Source organism: Marmota marmota, unplaced genomic scaffold, assembly GCF_001458135.2.
Source record: "Marmota marmota marmota unplaced genomic scaffold, marMar, whole genome shotgun sequence".
NCBI lineage: Eukaryota > Metazoa > Chordata > Mammalia > Rodentia > Sciuridae > Marmota > Marmota marmota.
The window spans coordinates 53,349,977-53,350,569 of NW_025999968.1; positions in this window are offsets into that span (position 1 = coordinate 53,349,977).

The following is a 593-nucleotide window of genomic DNA, read 5'->3' on the forward strand; positions in this document are numbered from 1 at the left end:
AGGGAGGAAGGAAGGAGTTTCATCATGAGTTTGCTCTACAGAAAAGGAGGAAGGAAGGAGAAAGGAAAGAAAGGAAGGAAAGGGGAAAGAGAGAGGTGTTAGGCCTGATTATGTTCAAGTTTTTGTTTGTTTTGTTTTTTAGTTGTAGTTAGACACAGTATCTTTATTTTTATTTATTTTTATGTGGTGCTGAGGATCGAACCCAGTGTCTCGCATGTGCTAGGCGAGCGCTCTACCTCTGAGCCACCACCCCAGCCCTCAAATTTTAAATAGTAGTTATATTCTGGTTCAAACTCATTAATTAAGTAACCATCTCAAGCTGGTCAACAAAGTAGGGTCAGAAAAGTATTCTGATTAGTTCAACTTGAATCCCATATTCAAATAGTTTTCGATGAGACTCTTTGTGCTAGTTGGGTCTTAGGAAGAAATCAGGCATTGAGAGGCAAGCCGGCCAGGACTGGGGTTAGGAAAGCAGTACTTTGGAGGACACAAAATTGAACCAAAATTTTCATAATAAACAATATTTTAATGTATTTTTTAAAAATCAAAATGATACAATAATCTGTAGAATATCCAGTGTTTCAATGCAGATA